This window comes from Uranotaenia lowii, chromosome 2 (assembly GCF_029784155.1).
Source record: "Uranotaenia lowii strain MFRU-FL chromosome 2, ASM2978415v1, whole genome shotgun sequence".
Taxonomy (NCBI): domain Eukaryota; kingdom Metazoa; phylum Arthropoda; class Insecta; order Diptera; family Culicidae; genus Uranotaenia; species Uranotaenia lowii.
In genome coordinates, this window is record NC_073692.1 from 5,052,318 (window position 1) to 5,073,427 (window position 21,110).

The following is a 21,110-nucleotide window of genomic DNA, read 5'->3' on the forward strand; positions in this document are numbered from 1 at the left end:
GCCACAAATTGTTAATTCACAATTGTTGAGTGTCGTGTAGTATGTCACCATTTGCAACTCAACTTCTTGGCTTGTTCCCATTGCGATTGCTTCATCTTGCAATCGTGACTGGAACCCGAACATCGTTGTCGTCGTGGCCTTAAATGGGTACCAAGGCACGCAATTTTTCGTCACCTCCAACGACAAACCAAACCAACAAGAAGAAGGATGACTTATTTCAATTTTCGAAAGGGGTTTTACGGAACGTTTTGCCGCTTAATGTGACGCATTTAACGAATCGCACGCCCATTTAAAGTGAGCAAAGAAAAAAACGACGAACGCCCAGCGGAAATGATTTTTTTTTAATTCCTATTGTGACGATCGGCACGAAGAGGATGAAGGCGTTAAGTTATGAAATTTGTTCACGTATCGCGGATTGATTTGTGTTTGGCGATTAGTGGGTGTGCAGTTAGATGGAATTAACCTCTTAGCTTTCACCTATTGTTTTTTTTTTTTCAGACTAGATATTTTAATCTAACAACAATTGCCCCTAGTTGTCGAACAAACCTCATACAATTTAAAAATGATAAAATTTTATTAATACGTGTTTTCTTTCTTTCTATTTGCAGGTAATTGTAATCACCGAGATTCAAGAATTGGTAATGTATAAATTATGGAGTCAAGTAACAGATCGGGTCATCAAGATTTGAGTCCATGGAGGCATCATTTCGCTGAACTTAAGACGATAATCGCGATCATTGACTGTTGAAAGTCATTAAGCGAAAGAGTGCCCTGTCAAAATGTTGGGTATTGTAAAGATAGCGGCTTTCAGTAAGTTTTTTTGCCTGCTTGTTGATGATATAGTATCTATTCATCGCAGCAACCCATCAGCGCAGATACAAGATAGCTTGGATTTGCATGTAATTGCAACTTAAACACACCGTTTGCTAGGTTGAAATTTGAATGAACTGAAAGAAATGGAACTGACATGAAAAATAGCATAACAATATTTGAGATTCATATTTTTTTAAGGCGAAACAAACTCTACCGCCAATTATACTGTTGAATTTAAAAAAACGAATTTTAAATATTGATTTTATCATACTATGGATGGGTTAAATGTTTAAACACTTACATCTGCATTTCCAAAAAAAACTAGACAACCATCATCCAAGTAAGTAACTAGGTCTTGTTTTGTTTGGCCTTGATGAGCATAATATAGAAGCGTTAGATCCTATCTAACTGCAGTTATAGCCCGTGGAGCAGCAACCCGCAGCCTACTGAGGTGAACCTTTTTTAACAAAGCTCATATGAAAGAGGTAGGCAGGCAGTCAGCCAGCCAAGCCAAGCCAATTCGATGCCAATCAAATTAAGGTCGAGCAGCACGTGCTCTTCCCTGGACACAACGGGTAGCTGAACTCATTCAAGATCGGAACAAAACTACCAACACACATACCCACCGTGTACGTACCCGGTAATATCGCTCGCGTGACGTAATTTAAAGGGAAAATGGAACTCCCTCAAGGACGCTGGATGAGTTTTTTTCTTCACAAGACACTACTGGGTGATTGTAACGTAAAGTTGATGTGGTTCAAGGTACTTCCGCGCTTCAATTCAAGGCACCTTCTTTTTTCACGTGTCCAGGTTTTGTCACAAAACATTTCAAACGTTATGTCAGAAAGTTCAACGGTTCGATTAAGTGTGACGAAACCGTAACTGTAAATTCCTACCTAAATTGAAAGCGACGGTCGGAAAACATGATAACAATCAGTTAGTTTTGCTTTGCTTTTTTTAGCCTCTCGATGGGCTGGTAGTTGTCCCTTATCCAAACCGAAGGCACGCGACATCCGAGTTGGTATTTTGATTTGGTGGTCGGCCGACCCGACATAGACTGCGTGAAATCAATTTAATCAGCGCACTAAATTATATCATCACCGCGTCAACGAAATCATCTCCATCAAGTCTCTTTCACTCCAACACACGCAGAGTGTACGGAAGGCAAAAGCAGCACAGCGGTCATCCGTCAACGGTTTGTTGCCGCCGATTTTTTACGATTGTTTAGAAAAGATACGTTTCAAACGACGACGGAGCATAAAAATCGGCCGAAAACCATCATTTTTGTTTGATGGATTTTGCAAAAAACGGCGACTTTTTGGAGTCGTTTGGTTTTTTCGCTCTGATCCGTCCCTGGAATACTCGTATACATATTGGCACGCGCCCATTTGGCAAATAGTGCGCCCAGAATGTGCAGGACTAGGCGATCAATCATCGTCTCGATTTAATTAATGTTGGTCGTGGGTGTAGTGAGTTTCGTTGTAAGCGAAATTCGAAAAAGCAAAAAAAAACTAGTAAACAACTGTAAGTAAATGGCCTCGTTAAAAGCTTGAAGGATTTTATGGTGCTAATTTTGTCGGCAATGTAATGAATTATGACCTGGTGTGAATTCCGCACACCAATTTTATACCACGTTTTTTCTCAACAAGCTGTTGTACGTACCAAATAGAAAAAAACGAAATTAATCATCATTTCGATCCATCCAAGGTATTCTTGAATTCGGCTCGAAGGACCAACATTATAGTACACAGCAAAAAAAAAAAGTATTGCGATATTACATCAAATACCTGCTCTTATCTTGAGTCGCATATGGTACTTTATATTACATTGTCTTGGTTAACCCGGCTGTTTGTAATCGAAGAATATGTTTCGTACTGCTGATGCATATGGGCCAAATTTCCTAAAAAACGAAAAATAATGAAATTATTTTTGAAACTGTGGGTTTGCTTACATTTAATTTTGATAAGCTATACAAATACAGCTGAGGTCCATAGTCCGTTTCTTTTTTAAATGAATAGAATTTCAACGTCAATTGAGGAAAACATCGAACGAAAATGGCTGAAATTTTTATTTCTGAAGATCCTATTGAAAAAAAGAAACATTTCTACACAATGCATGTGCGTGTTCACAATTGTATACAATGGGGAGCACGCACACTAGACTGAGTCGATTTGGGGTCATTTTCGAATTTCTCAAACCCTGGGGTCTTAAAAGTTTCGTTTTGTGCTAAAACTCATCCATGATTTTTTGCCGAATTTTTAAGTAACGTTTACATGAGTAAATTTGGACTTTTAGGTTTGTATGGGAAAAATTAAAATTTTGTACTGAAAAACGAACATGGTTTTTCTTTTTACTCTGGTACCAAGCCATTCAACCCTTTATGTGCCAATTTATAAATTTCTAAAAGGAAATTTTCCGCTTAACAACATTGCCGAAGACCGTAACTCATTATCTCTCCAGACAAAGAAGTTATAACCAATTTAATGAAGGTATGTCTTTTGGCATTGAAGGCAATTCAAATAAACCCGCAACACTGCTGGGTACAAACGAGAGATTGCTTGACTGATTTGCTCGTAGATGTTTTCTTTCAAATTTTATCATACTAGTTTCTTCGGAGCGATTGTTGTTTACATTAGGAGCCATTTTTTGATGGTTTCTATAAATAAAAGTAACTATGCTTGAAGGGCTGGCATTCAATTGTTTGCAAGCGCATCAACATTTCACATAGAGCTGGAACAGCAAAACAACGAACCCCACACTCAGTATTAAAATCACCTATATTAGAATCGTTGTCGCTCGGCCTGTTCTTGACCGATATTCATAAACAGGATATCAAAATGAAGATAAAAGATTCGTTTAGCATTTTGTTAAACAAAATTTGAGAACCAAATCATAAGGTCTTAAGAAAAGTTGCTTCAACTGAACGCCTTTTGCAGAAACATATTCCCACGGGTAACCATAAAAACATAAATATGCAATAATTCAAAAATCAGGTATTTAATGCATTCAAAATTAAAAGCGAATTCCTATAATGTATCTTTCTGTTATTAGAAACTCAAATGTTTTTTTTTCGATCTAAACTCTGGAATTTGTTTTCGGGCAGCTTGTTGGGCGATAATGTATTTATGGCGTTTTTTGAACGAAAAAACTTCATCTGCTGCTTCAGACACCATTTTAAACACATCTTTCGACACCTTGGCTGTGGCAAGGCCAATTAGGGACTTCCATCGGCTGGAGTTTAAAAGCTTCAATTTCTTCAAATTTCAAATCACATGACAGTGTCGGTTCATTTACACGATACTTCCAACTAATAAAATCGATCAAATTTGTTGCGTTTATGTTTATGTTCGGTGATTTTCGCGTTCAGACTGATTTATCGCCAAATGACTTGTTTTTCTTTTAAATTTGCTTAGATGTTTGGAACAAAATAAATAATAATTATAGGTGCAATTCTGTTTAAACAAATTTTGGAATAAAGATTAATTTGAAAAAAGTTCACTAAATTTCATAAGTCTTTTTGTTCGAAAAACGCTATGAATACATTATCGCCCAACGAGCTGGCCGAAAACAAATGCCAGAGTTTAAATCGAAAAAAAGATTTGAGTTTCCAATAATGAAAAGATACATTATAGGAATTCGCTTTAAATTTAAATACATTAAATATCTGATTTTTGAATTATTGCATATTTATGTTTTTATGGTTACCCGGGGGAATATGTTTCAGCAAAAGGCGTTCAGTTGAAGCAACTTTTCTTAAGACCTCATGATTTGGTTCTCAAATTTTGTTTGACAAAATGCTAAACGAATCTTTTATCTTCATTTTGATATCCTGTTTATGAATATCGGTCAAGAACAGGCCGAGCGACAACGATTCCAATATAGGTGATTTTAATACTGAGTGTGGGGTTCGTTGTTTTGCTGTTCCAGCTCTATGTAAAATGTTGATGCGCTTGCAATCAATTGAATGCCAGCCCTTCAAGCATAGTTACTTTTATTTATAGAAACCATCAAAAAATGGCTCCTAATGTAAACAACAATCGCTCCGAAGAAACTAGTATGATAAAATTTGAAAGAAAACATCTACGAGCAAATCAGTCAAGCAATCTCTCGTTTGTACCCAGCAGTGTTGCGGGTTTATTTGAATTGCCTTCAATGCCAAAAGACATACCTTCATTAAATTGGTTATAACTTCTTTGTCTGGAGAGATAATAAGTTACGGTCTTCGGCAATGTTGTTAAGCGGAAAATTTCCTTTTAGAAATTTATAAATTGGCACATAAAGGGTTGAATGGCTTGGTACCAGAGTAAAAAGAAAAACCATGTTCGTTTTTCAGTACAAAATTTTAATTTTTCCCATACAAACCTAAAAGTCCAAATTTACTCATGTAAACGTTACTTAAAAATTCGGCGAAAAATCATGGATGAGTTTTAGCACAAAACGAAACTTTTAAGACCCCAGGGTTTGAGAAATTCGAAAATGACCCCAAATCGACTCAGTCTAACGCACACTGTCACTTTGACTTTGAACTTTGATAACTGTTTACTTTGATGATATTTTTTGATCAAAATTCGTGAGATATTTTGATTTCAAATTAGTTCATTCAAATTGCAATATCTCAAAAACTACGCAACGCTTATCACTGAAATTTTGCAAAGTGAAATTTTAAATATAAAACTAGCATGTCTGAATTTTTTGAAATATTCTATTGATGTGATAAATGTTACGTGAGGTACTGGGAACCACTTTTTTCATCCACAAATCAGTCAAAAAATGTCGAGAAGAAAAAATGAAATGAATGATTAATTTGTGTAGCAAAATCAGAATTTCGCGATATTCTTTTGAGTTTTTATTGAAATAGATTAACAGGCTGTTTTTTCGTTCAAAATTCAATAGAATTCACATTTTTAGGTTGATGCCTGAAATATTGTACCTCGCGTAACTGTTTATACCATGAATAGAACTTTTCAAAACCTTCAGAAATGCTAGCTTTATATATCAAAAATCACTCTGGAAAATTTCAATAAAAAGTATAGCGTAGTTTCTGAGATATTACAGTTTGAATGGCAAAAGCCCAAAAATTCGATTTTTACAGAATTACTGTATCTCAGGCCACACATTTTTTTGAAAGCTCAAATTTTGTGGAATAATAGTGTGATAGTTGATCTATCTTACATATCATCTGAGTTAAAGGCTATAGAAGTTCAAAGCCGAAGTGACAGTGGGATTGCTTCCCATTTCTGTTCAATTATGAACGGTGCAGTATGCCAGTGACTCCTCAAGTAAAGATTTATCTAAATAAGTCATTTTTAATACTTGTTTTGCAACCAGATTCTACACGTACAACGTACAACAGACAGATTTCTCAGATATGGCTCAGATTTTTACAAAATTTGCGTCATTCGTTTCACAACAACTTAAAAACTCTTTGAAATATTATTTGCGAGCTCACAGAAAACTTAATAATTAAATTTCGTCAATTACATAACTATATTAAGGTTGCCAGATATCTAATATAAACTTTCGATATTTAATATAAAGATATTTAATTTAAACCCGGATTTCATTGGAAAGGCCTGGATTTTGCCCGGATTCATTCTCATTCTCATTCTTAAAGCAAACTTTAAAAAACAAATTGTGTTGCATTTTTTTTTATTTATGCGTCCAAAATGAAATTTTTTGAGCAAGTTTCATAAAATTATAATCCCGCCTAAAATACAAGTTAAAAGATGCTGATAAATTTTGATAAAATATTTTTTTTTTCAAGGACTGACCAAATTTGGTCGACAATCTTGAAATCAAATGCCCAGATTTTGCGAGCTTTTGATATAAAATAGCCCGGATTTGTCTGGCCTGGATTTAAAACCTCCACTACAATTTCATGATCTCCAAGTATAAAAGAAATCATCGCTTCTTTTCTAAAGTTTTCAAGTTCACCGTCCACCTTTAAAAATTTTAATGTACCTCAAATTAAAAAAAAAACTGCCGATAAAAATGGTTGAAATTATAGTACCGTTTATGAGGATTAGGCATTTCGAAAGTTTTTTTCTTCTTAACGTGCTTAAAATAAGTCATATTAAATTTATTTCAGAAGTATGGACTTCCTCATCTCTTTCGAATCGAATCATAAAATTTAAATCTTTTAAATTTGAACGTAATCAAAACGGTTGATATTACAGTTGAAATTTTTTATAATAACACATTTTGATTTAATAAATGAGTCAGGGAACATTCACTAAACAGCATGGGACACCTTTTGCCAAATAAAATTTGTTTAAAAAAACATATACCTACTTTTAACAAATGTATGTACCTATAATTCAAATTATTTGTCATTTTCTGGGAGTTGCGAATTAGAATGAAGAAATTTTTTCGAAGAACAGCAATGTCGAAGACCGTAACTTCGTATTTTTTCGTATGACCCCGAGACTACTCAGTCTACTGCCAATACCAAAACGGTTCTTGTGCCAATCTAGATAAATCTTACAGAACTGTCAATTCTTTTCAGTTTTTCATTTTTGATATACAAATACAAAACACGTTGTCAATATTCGAATTTGGCTTAGTTTTCATAAATATGTTTTTCTATAAAGGTTTTGCATAAATTAACAAATTTGAAACATTAAAAAAGCAGAGTTTGGTATTTCTAAATAATTTGCAGAGCTCAAAAATTTTGATGAATAATCGATTTTATTAAATCAAAGTTTTGTATCAGTTATTTCTTATTTAACATTTCTCACTCCGTTTTGAAAAATATAGAATTTTTTCAATGCAATAAATCATCACGTGGAGTCAAAGTTCGTTTGTCTTTTAAAATTTGTTAAAAAAATACTAAAAAGCTGTTTGATTTGTCTTGTACATTGAAAATGTATGGAAGTTCATTCATTTTTGTATGGAAGCAACTTCCCCTTACAAATAGTTGATGTTGCTGTGAAAAACTAATATTAATTCTGATGTAAATGTGATTCCGTGATTTTTTTTAACGATTTTAAATCGTTAGTTCAATATCTTTATGTATACCTGAGGCCTTTCAAACGACGAAAACAAGATTGTGCTTTAAAGCTCTCACGCTGCCACAAAACGAAGGAAACCACTTTTAATTCCAATGGTATAAAGTAAACAAAACCCAATCGATAAACATTGCAGTATATCAGATGGGTAGTTCAGTTAATGTGTAAAATAGATACGTTACAAATTCAAAAAAGTAGATAATATTTATTGTTTCTTTATTTAATGTAAACCTTCTTGTAAAATGACATAAAATTATATTATAGAATTATCTCAGACTTTTTTTGTTCGCAGGTACCTATTCGGTGTAGTTTGGGCACATTTTTCCAAAGAAAATGACTCAATTCTCAGAACATTCTGGGAAGAAGTAGGAAAGTAGTTCTGGAAAGAGCTTCGTGGGCCACAAAAAGAGAGTCGCGGGCCAATTGTGGTCATAGTTTGGCCACCCATGCTCCACTCCTTCCAGCAGTCTAGCCTGTCTGCAACTTCCCCGTCGAGACTCGATCAAGACTTGATGTTCAAATCAATACATTTTAAATACTGTTGCGTAATCTGTGAACCGCTTTGCATAAGGCGTGTGACCCATCTGCCCCTGCCCAAGCTCCGCAACAGCAAAAAAAACCATCACACATACACTGATTGATCATCAATCGACGGACGCGCGACATGACTCGCAACGACAACGCCTCTCATTATCAGTCACTCAGACGGTGATGATTGAATCGATGGAGATGATGCCTCATGCCAACCATGGAGCAGATGGATCCGCGCAAACCGTTCGATGCGCGCGAATATAAGTAGGTAATTGAATGCGAGTGATGATCGTGATGCGCGCCTCCATGACGCAGATTACCGATGATTATGGTCGTTGATATGGATGAGGAAGAAATATGTTGAACAGTTTTTTTTCCTTTCTTCGTAATGCTGATCCATGCCCGGGTCAACGCACTGTTTTCTAATGAGGAGTAGATTGGCGTGCTCTTATTAGATACTTACTTTAAACCGAATAACAAAGGTTTCTTCATTCATAGGGAATTCCAGAATAGCGTTCACCAACAAATAACTGTTCTGACCCACATCCCACAACGCGAGTGTCGTAAATTGGTGTATTTTACTAGTCTGATGCGAGATTTGTTGCTATCCATTTCCATTAGTGGGTTTTTAGTTTTTTCCCAAAGCCCTTCGAGCACAATTCATTAGCGCCTTCCCAAACACAAACTCAAAACAAATCATATCATCATATGATCGTTTTGACTGTGGGCATCGTTCTTTGTTTTTCTTTTTTACATAATCTGCATTTATGTACATATGTGATTCGTACTCTCCACAAATGTGGAAAGAGAAATAATAAACGTTTGCCTAATAGCTCGCTAATGAATGAATGAATGAATGAAAACGAGTGCAACTGTGCAACATAATTTTTTGGACGCTGTGAATAAATGGATAGAGCAGAGGGATGATGATGAAGACATGTGATGCACTGCACACCCAGTGGTTCCAGTCCTAGTGTATCAACAACCCCGACGATTGGCTGCCACTCTTGCACCCACACTTAATTCCATTGTGAGCCCCAGTAATAAACAATGATGGATCAATGAGCTAAATGGTGCTGGTTTAGTTGATGGGGAATGATGTTGAAACGAAGTGCCAAGCTTCGTGCACTTAATTCCATCTTGATCGTCTTCAAAATCACACCATTATAAACAACAAACTTTCTATGCACATATGAGCAGTCGGCAGGCATCGGTTACAAAGCCCCTCGTGCTCCGCCAGTAAATATGGCGCTGAGTCAGGCTCACTCAAATGATGGCGTTTGAAATTGAGCAAAATAATACATGCGAAAAGTGAAACAACAAACAATTTACCAGTGCGGATTTTGTACTTCAATTTTTGTGCTCGCCTCCGCTGCCACTTGTTATTTGTGTTGCTTCACAGCAAACAGTAGTTTTCACTTTGAACTACCCCTCGTCAAGTTTGGAGCCATAAATTCCATCCAACAACGGTCACTTCCTTCAACTTGTTTTCTTTATTTTACTTTTTTCCCCATTTTCCACCGAAAAAGCCAATTTGACTAATAAAATAACAACAAGGTTCCATTGCGTCACACTGAGCGCGCGGCTACTTTTCAGATTCATTTTTTTCCTCTCTCTCCTTTTTTCTTACAGTATAATATTTGCAAATGCAAATGATGATACAATAGAGTCAAGTCGCCTTTTGGCTGGAGTTCAACGCTCGGTTCAATTATGCGGCTCCGGTTGCGTAATGGCAGCTGCTGTGCAATAATATCAAATTGCGCGCACTTTCTTTTGCTACAGCAAAGACGAAGAAACACTCTGCTGTCTGTCGGACGCGCGACAAATCACACTCGGAAACAATGGGTTGTTCAAATTAGGAAAGGAAAATTTTAATCTGCGCTTAATTAAGAGGTTGGGTGGGCAGTGGAGGTGACATTTGTGTGCGATTTAATTAAGCCCGTCTACCGGTTGTTGGAAAATTAAGACGTTAAGTAAGGCATCCGAGCAGTTGAATTAATTTTTTGAATAACACAGGCTTATGTTCAACTCTACTGTGGTATTTTAGAACGAAAGAAAAGGTTTCGTAAGATTCAGAGAATAGAACTGATATTAAAATTCTGAGTATTATCCTCTAGGTAGACCAAATATCAGTGTTTTACAAAGATAGTTAAGTCTCCCAATGTGTTACAGACGAAACTTTCAGTGTATACCTAATTGACCTCTGGAACAACACCTACTAAATTCGCACAGTAATGCCTAATTGGTACCATAGTAGGCCAATAATTCAAAAATATGAAACAACATCCCTTCAACTGTTCATCAGTAGGTAGGTAGTCTTCAATACTTCCCTTCACATTTTGCCATATCGAGCCGAACTCATCCGTACATCTGCCGAGTCAATATCAATAGCATCAACATGGTGCTTCTGATACCGATTGGCTGATTGCCTATGACGACGGGGGAAGAATATATTTTAAATCTGCCATTCAATCAATGTAGAGACGATGGACGGCACACAACACACGCATTGTCAACAAACAAATAAGCACTATCATGCGGTGTTGCTTGCTTATCGAGGTTTGTGGCGGCGTGGATGGGCGGTCTAAGGAAAAGGGGAGGCACGGTAAGCCATCTGGCGGCACGATGGCCCATTGAAAGCCCGTAATCAGCTGTTGCTCCTTGCCGGCCTGCAAGTCTTCCAGCCTCTAACAGTCATGTACTGTAATGTGAGTCCGACTAAGCAAAAACGGCACATTTTCAAATGTGTTTACTCACTCTTCCACTCTTCCTCGCTCTGCCTGCCAATATCCATTGCATGGATTCATGGCACTCGTACATGATGTAGGTATATGTGGATGTTGATATAGAACAAACATGCAAATTACACATCGGCACCGATAAGCCCGCAAAACTAAATGCGACAAACTTGTTGACCTTACTGGTTCGACTCGGATCGGTGCGCTTTCGTTATCGTTTGTGAGTTCTATAGTTTGTGCCAGCCGACGTCATTTTGGAATCTAAATGTAAATGAAATTACGATATTTTTTGGTACTGATATTAAACTTATCAGTTCTTAATTAAAGATTGCAAATCATAATGACTTACCCCATACCTATTCAAAGCCTTAAGGTTGAAACTCAGCGAAATAAAAATAGTTTCAAAGAAAAGTTTTCCTTTGCTTCGAAGAAATGTTTTCCTTTAAATTAAAAATGTAAATACTTTGACAAAAATGAAAAACAATACAAAACAAAACAAAAAATTACAAAATTTATAAAAATAATGGCAAAAATTTCAAAAAAGGCAAATACGACAAACACGAAACAAATGACAAAAATTACAGGAACGACGAAAATGGCAAAAATGACAAAAATGACAAAAATCAAAAGAATGACAAAAATACTGAAAATGACAAAAAAATGACAAACACGAAAAAATCACAATAAATGACAAAAATGGCAAAAATGACAAAAACGACCAAAATGACAAAAATGACAAAATTGATAAAAAATGACAAAAATGACAACAATGACAAAAATGACAAAAATGGCAAAAATGACAAAAATGACAATAACGACAAAAATGACAAAAGTGACAAAAGTGACAAAAATAAAAGAAACGACAAAAATGACAAAAATGAAAAAGTAAAAAAATAAAAAAAATGACAAAAATCACAAAAATGACAAAAATGGCCAAAATTCCAAAAATGACAAAAATGAAAAAATTTACAAAAATCACAAGAATTGCAAAAATGACAAAAATGTAAAAAATGTAAAAAATGACGAAATAACAAAATAACAAAAAATTAAAAAAGTGACGAAAATGACAAAAATGACAAATAGACAAAAAGGTCAAAAACGAAAAAAAGGCAAAAATGACAAAAGTGTCAAAAACGACTAAAAATACAAAAATGACAGAAATGATGAAAATGTCAAAAATGACAAAAATGACAAAAATGACAAAAATGACAAAAATTACAAAAATAACAAAAATGACAAAATTGATAAAAATGACATCAATGACAAAAATGACAAAAATGGCAAAAATGACAATAACGACAAAAATGACAAAAATGAAAAAAATGACAAAAATCACAAGAATGACAAAAATGACAAAAACGTCAAAAATGACAAAAATGAAAAAAAAAAACATAAATGACGAAAATGACAAAAGTGACAAAAATTACAAAAACGAAAAAAATAACAAATCGACAAAAATGTCAAAAACGACAAAAATAGCAAAAAATTACAAAAGTGACAAAAGTGACAAAAATGAGAGAAATGACAAAAATGGCAAAAATGACAAAAATGAAAAAAAATTATAAAAATGAAAAAAAAATACAAAAATCACAAAAATGGCAAAAATTCCAAAAATGACTCAAATGAAAAAAATCACAAAAATCACAAGAATGGCAAAAATGACAAAAATGTTAAAAATGTCAAAAATGTCAAAAATGTCAAAAATGTCAAAAATGACAAAATTACAAAAAATTACAAAAGTGACGAAAATGACAAAAATGACAAATAGACAAAAAGGTCAAAAACGAAAAAAAGGCAAAATTGACAAAAGTGACAAAAACGACTAAAAATGACAAAAATGACAAAAATGACAAAAATGTCAAAAATGACAAAAATGACAAAAATGACAAAAATGACAAAAATGACAAAAATGACAAAAATGACAAAAATGACAAAAATGACAAAAATGACAAAAATGACAAAAATGACAAAAATGACAAAAATGACAAAAATGACAAAAATGACAAAAATGACAAAAATGACAAAAATGACAAAAATGACAAAAATGACAAAAATGACAAAAATGACAAAAATGACAAAAATGACAAAAATGACAAAAATGACAAAAATGACAAAAATGACAAAAATGACAAAAATGACAAAAATGACAAAAATGACAAAAATGACAAAAATGACAAAAATGACAAAAATGACAAAAATGACAAAAATGACAAAAATGACAAAAATGACAAAAATGACAAAAATGACAAAAATGACAAAAATGACAAAAATGACAAAAATGACAAAAATGACAAAAATGACTAAAATGACAAAAATGACAAAAATGACAAAAATGACAAAAATGACAAAAATGACAAAAATGACAAAAATGACAAAAATGACAAAAATGACAAAAATGACAAAAATGACAAAAATGACAAAAATGACAAAAATGACAAAAATGACAAAAATGACAAAAATGACAAAAATGACAAAAATGACAAAAATGACAAAAATGACAAAAATGACAAAAATGACAAAAATGACAAAAATGACAAAAATGACAAAAATGACAAAAGTGACAAAAATGACAAAAATGACAAAAATGACAAAAATGACAAAAATGACAAAAATGACAAAATTAACAAAAATGACAAAAATGACAAAAATGACAAAAATGACAAAAATGACAAAAATGACAAAAATGACAAAAATGACAAAAATGACAAAAGTGACAAAAATGACAAAAATGACAAAAATGACAAAAATGACAAAAATGACAAAAATGACAAAAATGACAAAAATGACAAAAATGACAAAAATGACAAAAATGACAATAATGACAATAATGACAAAAATGACAAAAATGACAAAAATGACAAAAATGACAAAAATGACAAAAATGACAAATCGAAAAGAATGTCGAAAACGACAAAAATGGCAAAAATGAAAAAAGTGACAAAGACGACTTAAATCACAAGAATGAAAAAAATGATGAAAATGTCAAAAATGACAAAAATAACAGGAATGACGAAAATGATAAAAATGACAAAAATCACAAAAATGGCAAAAATGACAGAAGTGGCAAAAAAGTAAAGAAGAGACTCACCATAAATCCTCCCGCTGTAAGGATTTTTTCGGCACAATTGGATGGGAGTTGGCCATCAGAAAAATAGTGATCGGTCGTTAATCAATTTAACTTTATTAACGAAACTGTTTTTGTGTTTTAACAAGTATATTCTGAATATAGATGTACCGAATATTCGGTCGGCCGAATATTCGGCGCCGAATATCGCCACAAAACCGTTCAGCCGAATATTCGGCTCACCGAATAGTTGAGTTATTTTTTTTTTCAAATTTATTCAAAAACAGACTTCTCAAATTTTTTAACTGATGTTGGATAATATATAAAATATCCAAAAGTTATGTTGAAAAACCTTCAAAATCATCAAAAACTTTTGGTTTCAGTAAAACATTTTAAATGTATCCGTGTATTTTTCACTTTAGATAGCTTTATACTTTGATTTACGTTTATTCCAAATATACCTAATATATCCAGGTTTGCTCATAAACCAAATAAAGAACTCGAGAAAAGTTAAATCGGATCTGGATGGCCACATATTTTTTTAAACTTTCTGCATTTTACCCGGTTTTATTCAGATTTTTAAGCTAAATCAAATAAAAAAAATCAAATGTCTCTTTGAAAATTTATAAATTTTCTATTATAAAACGATTTTTAGAGTAAATTTATTCGATAGATTCGATTTTAACACTGCTGTTGTAATTCGATGAAAACTTTTTATTTGAAGTAATTTTATTTCTTTTTCCTCTTGTATGTTTGAGAATAATGCCTAGTTTCTGTTCATATTTTTCCTATTTTCTTACAAATTTTTCATAAAATCGTTCAGACCCGGAAGTGTAGGTAAGTTTCGTAGAAAGTATTGTATGCTTGAGGTCAGAGATCATCGTTCTTTTTGTCAAATATTGACATCTTGCAAAAATTAGACATTCATATTTTTCGATGTTAAAAAGCTTTTTCAAATAGCTTAACACCTGTTTTGACATGTTTTGTCCCAGATTTCACTAGAATCCAATTTCTTTGTGAATAACGTCCTACAACCTACAAGTCATCTAATGTCTTTGCTTATGGTGACATTTTGAAAATGAAATAGACCTCTACTTGAAAAAGATGTGATACATCTGATTGGATATAATCGACTAAAAAACATGAGGAACATTGTCATCTAATGTCTTTTTAGATTATGGTGACATTTTGAAAATGAAATAGACCTCTACTTGAAAAAGATGTGATACATCTGATTGGATATAATCGACTTAAAAACATGAGGAACATTGAGATGGCAGAAACAGAAGATTTTTATTAGAAATAGCAGTAGAAATAGAAGTATTTCTATTGGAAACTCAACAAAATATTCAACCGAATATTCAACCGAATATTCGTTTGGCCGAATAGTTAAAATGGTCAATATTCGGTATTAGCCGAATACCACTATTCGGTACATCTCTAATTCTGAACAATGTTATTCTATTGATGCATTGATAATATTGATAAGATGTTAAACAGAATATTGCGAAGCATCATCTCAAGGAAAATAACACTACTTGATTGAAAAAAAGTATTATTCTACTTAATCAAAAGATTGATTCTCTGATCACTTTTGCAGGAAAAAAAATTCTTGATTAATGATTATTATAGTTTCCTCTACGTGAATAAAAAATGAATCTAAATCAAAGAATTTTCGCATTGATTCTGAGTGGAAATAAATTTCTTTGAATTCAAGTTAAATATTTAAATTTAAAGATTTGATATATTGTTTAAAAAAAATGCGGTTCATCACTACGTTTACTTCAATCAAAGAAAATTGGAATTAGTTTCAATGTACACAAGGTTTTTGAATCAAAGGTATTTTTTTTTATTTCAATGGTACTGCGTGTATTCTTGATTCAAAAGTAGATGCCTAATTCGACTCTCAACTAACTAATTCTCTTTCGTATCGACATTTCACACTTTGATTCTAATTTTCTAACGCGTTATGGAAGTTTGACACTGTTAATTAATGAACATAAACTGTGATTGATTATCCACGTTTCGATTGAATAGGTTTTCATATGCGCATAACCGTAAGGGGCTAGTCATTTGTGTATAACGCGAACAATAATTCTGAAGGATGATTGATGCCCCCGTATCGATGAAGTGCAAATTTATGTTAAATTGGATTTTTTTTTTTTTTTTTTTTGAACGATTACTAATCCATGCACTTTGCGGCGCTGATCAATCAATGCAATGTTATCACTCCCGAAACAAGATACAAAGACTTCAAATAATTACGATGATCTAATTCCTCGATATGGTGATAACATCGATTGGACCACCACCGCAGCTAAGCTAAGGCGGAAACGGATGGAATCATACATACACCGTTCTTAAGCGAGGTGACGACACGCACTTCGGTGCTCACACGCGTGCTTATTTCGGTCCTAATCTTCGTTCACATCTGTTTGGCGTTTTTTTGGCATCAGCATCAGCGTCACTTATGTGGGACATCATTGCTAATGGTAGCAGCTCGGAAAACGGTATTTCTTGGAAATTTTGAAATAAAGAACCCCGGCACGTCATTTTTAATCGTAAAAAACACGCCTCGGATCTTCTTCAGCAGATTCTGATAGTTGTTGTTGCTCCGGGAGGGGTGTAAAATTTTACATCGTCAGCTAATTAACGTCGACCGGGCCACTTCCAGACGATCCAGACGCGGCATCCAGCCAGACATTCCATCCAAGCAGGCTATCCTACTAAACGTGTGTGTCGGCAAGCATGAATTTGCTAGGTTATGTGATGTTATTTTTTTTTGCCATGCGTTCGGTTGGTGGCGAAAATGAAAGCTGTACGAGAGAGAGCAAACTCATCATTTAGGTCATTCCATTACTTTCTTTTAATTTACTTTGAGAAATTTACATAAGTACCTACATAAAAAAAAACTTCTAGCACGTGATAAGCAAGGAACATTTAAAGGAGGTAGTGCCGAGGCAGCCTTGCTTTAGTATTAGTACCGCCTGTGACGTCACTGTTGCCAATAATCCTTAAATTTATCTGAAAATTTTTCCTTTTTTGTTAGCAATTAAAAAAATTTGAAGATTTTTTCAACTTTGAAGGCACACATTTCTAGAAATATTATTGTTCTTCAAGACAGGTACTAAAAAAGTTGAATGTAGTAGTTGTTTTGCTTTAATTCAGACGATTGAAGTTGCTGAGGCATCCTAACTCAAATTGACAAAACTTGATAATTTGTTCAAAATTTTGCTTATAAATGTTGAAATCAGTTAGGTTTGAATCGTTGATAAAATAAAATAACCAAAAATAGTATTTTTCGAATCCAACCACAATCTTGTATGGAATTTAGTAAACCAAAGTTGCAATGGTTTTATTGGTGTTAATTTTTCTAAATTAGAAATTCATATGGTACACCATGTTAGATTCAAATCATGACAATGAGGTGCACTGCCATAAACTACCAATCAGACCTTTTGAAAGGGGAAAATTATTATTTTTGCTCGTTTCACATAGAGCATGACTGGGCATTCAATAACAAATTCAAGAATAATACTCACTGCAGTCTATTAAACACAAAGAAACCTCATAGCACAATCAACTAGTGGCCTTACAACATAATCCGAATCAAATTGGATTCTAATTTAGTTCTTTAATGTGTTTAACTTTGAAATTTGAGTTCTACCAGTATAAACCTTCGAAAGCTTGGCAACAGTGACGTCACGAAAAAAATCCAATATGGCTCTCGGCACTACCTTCTTTCAATATTCCTTGCGTGATAAGATGTTTCCATTTTTTTCCAATGGTTGAAGTATGCGAAAAAAGTTCATGTGTTGTCAGTGTATAAATATTTCAATTTGAAGGGATGCATCGGTTCCATGGCCTACTGACTGCGCTGCGGCAACATGTGTACGCTGGTGCTATGATGAAAATGACAAAATATATAAGAGCCGCAAATGAGGTTTCTTGGTAAAAATAGCCAATTTTCTCGCAAACTTGGTGCATTCGTTCCGCTTTTCTTCCTCTCGGCGGCGGGACGTCACTGCATCACCAGGCAAATGGCGCTTTTCCATCAAGGCTCTTTTCCCCGGACGCCCGCCGCGTTCCGGTACTGTGTGCATTTGAAATATTGGTTTCAGGCGTGGTCCATCGGAACTATATGGGACGTTGTTGGTCGTTTTATGGTCGTCGTTCTTTCCTCTCCGTTAAGCGGCGACACGACGCCAATGTGGCCGGTAGAGCGCCGCGATCATTTGGGAAGTGTAAACCAATCATTACAACTTATATGGCTTAACATAGTAAGTAGAAGTAGTAAAAATATTGCTCACGACAGATTTAGCCGTGTCGCTCTTCTCCTTCTACTCCTTCTTCTACTAAACATACAAACTGTGCGGTGGGGCCATATGATTTTAGGGCAGGTTAATCCCGGGGATGCTTCGTCGCTGGAATGTTACTGCCATTAGAAGCAACTGCCCACGACGGCGTTTAAAACTCTTTACAAGCGCTATTGGTTTTGGATTGGTTTCTGTAACGACTTTTTGAAGTATCTTGGATTTAGGTAATAGGGAAGGCATGTGCGCTAAGCTTAGTAAAGAAAGCATAGCAAGAGCGTGTTGCCAGAAAATTAAAGTTTTTGAAAGAGCTTCCGTGTTACGGCACCATCCTCGTCTGTTGTGCAGTTTGGAATAAGTGCTTTCAGCAATTAGTGACTTTTAAACGGACCCTAATGAAGCTGTTTATCACTTTCGAAAGAGAAATGATATTCAATTTCACCTTATTCAATGCTTAACCCTAGATTGTCAATATGACACTATTGGAATTTTTGTGGGTCATAACGTTATTCAGGCCTATCGATATTTTTAGAGACTCAGTAGGCTGTGCCTGTCAGTGACGGACGTGTTTTTGGAGAACAAAAATTTTGTACCAAGTACCGGTGTTCACGACAACTCCGCGCAACTTTTCTCGTTAGATTTTGTAGTATTTTAAATTCAACTACCTAAACCGCATAACGGCTTCAAATTGAACCATGGAAACAATATAAGAAGTTTTGAATACACGCCTTCAATGAATTTGGTCAATGGCACTTCTACACCTCCGGCTGTGGGCTGCTGAATTTTGACTCCAGTTATCCTACATATTGGTGACTCCGTTTAGATTAATTTTGATGAAATATTTAATTTCAACACCTGAATTGAATTATCATCGTATTCATGTGTCTGGTAACAATTTAGTGTTTCTAACTCTTTAACTTGAAAACTTTTTAAACTGGCCTTTTTAAGTTTAAAGGTCCTCTAGCCGGCACTCATAAAGCGAAAGAACGTAAATTCTACTCCGTGCTTGGAATTTATGATAAAAAATGTCGCCTTGAACGTTTATCGATATAGTTGTAGATTTTTTTTCGGCTTGTGCTTGTAGTCAGAGTGTAAAAATTAATAATAGATAGATGAATGGTTTTTTTCACAAAACATGATTCAAATATATTTGTATCCTTATATTAATGTTTATTTTTTGCTCAACCTAAATTCTATGCCATGACAAAGATTGCCAGATTGCCTGGATATTTAATAAAAAAACAACATTGGGAACAATTCGGCCTGGTTTTCCCGGATTTTATCGAAAAATGCTCTGATTCTTTAACTTTATTTGACAAATAAAAAAAATATAAAATCAAATTCTGCTATAATTTTTTTTTATTTATGCCTCCAAATTTTTTCAAGCAAATTTTGTAAAATAAAAAAATTAAAGGTTTTATGAAAATTTATCTAAAGAGATACAAAATCTGTTGATAAATTTTGGTAAAAAAAGATGATTCCAATTTTGTTTTGATTTTTTTTTGAGTAATTTTTGGGTTTTGACAAAATTTGCACGGATTTTTGGTCGCCAATTTTTAAACCAATTGCCCGGATTCTTCCCAGGTTTCTATACAAAATTACCAAGATTTATGCAGCCCAAATACGTGCTAAAAAAATTCTGGCAACTAAAGGCATGACATACTATGTACTATCGATACAGCCGAAAAGTATAAAATAAAAGAGTTGTTAAAGCAATCTCCTTATTGCATTATGTTGAAATTCATTACAGATTGTGATATTTAAAAATATTCATCACAACATTTCATTAACCGTATTGAACTTCTCTGATAAATTTCAGACGAAATACGACCAATCCACGACTGCGTCCAAGAGGCGTTGCAAATCATAACAATCAGCATTGCTGTTTATGACTAGAAATATTTTCAAGTCGTTCGCGTACAGGAGAACTCCACATCCAATGAGCAAGAAATTGATATCGTTACAGAACAGCGTACACAATAAAGGACCCAAATTGCTGCCTTGAGGTACCCGAGACTGTGGAATGAAATCAGAGGATTCAGCAGAACCAATTTTTACAGCCAACCGACGATCCGTTAAGTAGCTTCTGATCCACGCACAGAATCGTTCGGAAAACCCCAATCGAAGCTATTTTTTCAGGAGAATATCATGGTGTACTGAATGAAATGCCGCCGAAATATCGGAAAAAAACATTCATGTACATATTTGGAAAACCGACCATATACATTTTGTAGATTGGCAAAAAATCGGAAAAATCAAAATTTTAATTTTAATGCCATGTGACTTACGGCGTGTTCGTAAAATGATTTTTCCTATCGAAGTGATTTTTTTTTATCCATTCTGGCGTTCGTTAGTTATAAACAAACGTATGCAAAACATTTGGAAAGTGATTTGACATCTACCAAAAAAATCGATCAATTGACGCATCACCCAAAAAAATTAATTAAAGAACGCGCCGTTAAAAATGCATGGAACATCGAGGTCATATGCTATCTCTGAAAAAATGAACAAATCTAAAAAAACGACAACAAATCGAAAAGATGTACAATATATACTTTTCGTAGAAATATCCCAGTTATTTGTGGAAATATCGTTCAATAATTGCATGAAAATATAGCCATGAGTCTGTCATGTATTAAAATTT

At 34.1% G+C, this 21,110-nt stretch overlaps 1 protein-coding gene across 2 annotated transcripts in view; it reads left to right on the forward strand.

Annotated features, from left to right (window-relative positions):
* Positions 1-787: 787 nt before the first annotated feature.
* The window catches only part of LOC129743833 (rap1 GTPase-activating protein 1-like), a 45,027-nt gene continuing 24,704 nt past the window's right edge, over positions 788-21,110 (forward strand). For both annotated transcript variants that reach the window (XM_055736036.1, XM_055736039.1), the window contains exon 1: positions 788-810. The gene's annotated coding sequence lies outside the window, so the exon portion shown is untranslated. The remainder of the gene's footprint in view (positions 811-21,110) is intronic.